Source organism: Silene latifolia, chromosome 11 (genome assembly GCF_048544455.1).
Source record: "Silene latifolia isolate original U9 population chromosome 11, ASM4854445v1, whole genome shotgun sequence".
NCBI lineage: Eukaryota > Viridiplantae > Streptophyta > Magnoliopsida > Caryophyllales > Caryophyllaceae > Silene > Silene latifolia.
The window spans coordinates 82,537,992-82,539,544 of NC_133536.1; the positions used below are offsets into that span (position 1 = coordinate 82,537,992).

Here is a 1,553-nt window from a genome sequence, read left to right on the forward strand (position 1 = left end):
TCTTCGGTGCCTCATATCTTGTACCACTTCTCAAGTGAATGGCACTAACCGTTTCATGTCTAGGGGGATTACTTTGAGGTGGTAATTGCCCCTTTTGTCTTTGTGAGCTTGAAGATGCTAGTTGAGTCAATTGTGTTTCCAACATCTTGGTGTGAGCTAGAATGTTGTTGATGGTGGTATCTTTTGCTTGGCTATCTTTTTGCATTTGGGTGAAAAATTCTTGTTGATTCTTTTGCATTTGGAGGACCGCTTTTTGGACATCAAAACCTTGGTCATTTTGGTGATTGTATGGATTTTGATTTTGGTAACCTTGGTTTTGATTGTAAAAGGGTCTTTGATTTTGATTTCTCATGGGTGGTGGAGTGTATGTTGTTTGAGGGTTTTGAACATTTTGGCTTTTGTATGAGAGATTTGGATGGAACTTGGTGTTTTCATTGTAAAAATTTGAATAAGGGGTACCACTTTTGTAAGCTTGGAAAGCATTAACTTGTTCGGTTGTTCCCCTACACTCACTTGAGTCATGACCCAAATTTCCACAATTCTCACATATCCCACTTGGGATTGATGAGGATGCCGTCATGGCATTGACATGATGCTTTGATGTTTTTGAGTTTTCCTCAAGTCTAGCCATAGCTTGTTCAAACTTCAAGTTGATTGTGTCAATGTGAGCACTAAGTTGAGCACCCAATTGAGTAACGGAGTCCACTTCATACTTTCCTCCTCTAGTAGCCTTGCGAGGCCTACTATATTGTGAATTATGGACCGCCATTTCCTCAATCTTGTTCCATGTTTGATTGTCATCAACTTCGGTGAACATTCCATTTGATCCCATATTGAGAATGTTCCTTGAATCTTCATATAAACCATTCCAAAATTGTTGCACTAAAAACCATTCGCTAAGTCCATGGTGAGGACATGAGCGACAAATACCTTTGAACCGCTCCCAAGCTTCATACAAAGATTCTTCATCCCTTTGCTTAAAACCCGTAATTTGAGCTCTTAGCATGTTAGTCTTTTCCGGTGGGTAGAATTTTTTGTAGAAAGCTAGAGCTAGCTTCTTCCAAGAATCTATTCCAAGGGTGGCCTTATCAAGGCCCTTCAACCATTGCTTTGCAGTGCCGATTAACGAAAAAGGAAATAAGACCCATCTTATTTGGTCTTGAGTCACGCCCGTTTGAGAGATAGCTTCACAATAATCGCAAAAGGTTTCCATATGAGAATGAGGGTCCTCACTAGGCATTCCCCCGAATTGGCTCTTCTCAACTAGTTGGATGAAGGCGAACTTGGCAATAAAATTACCGGTGAGATGTTGCGGTGTAGGAGTACCATTTGGTAGATCCTCCTCGGTGGGTATAGAGTGTGACGAGAATTTAGGCATTGTAGGTGGATTTTGTGGGATATTGTGTAATGGGTTTTCTTCTCCTTCTATTGCGAAAGGATTGACAAACTCACTAGTGGGTTGAACAACTTCACCAACACCTCCCAAATTCCTCCTAACAAGTCTCCTATTATTCGTCAAGGTTCTTTCGATTTCACGGTCAAAAGGTAACAAA

The 1,553-nt window shown here is 40.8% G+C and overlaps 1 non-coding gene across 1 annotated transcript; it reads left to right on the forward strand.

Annotated features, from left to right (window-relative positions):
* The first annotated feature begins 899 nt into the window (after positions 1-899).
* On the forward strand, positions 900-1,006 carry LOC141616383 (small nucleolar RNA R71). Its single transcript, XR_012530734.1, has one exon. It is a non-coding gene; the product is annotated as a small nucleolar RNA R71 (small nucleolar RNA).
* Positions 1,007-1,553: the final 547 nt, after the last annotated feature.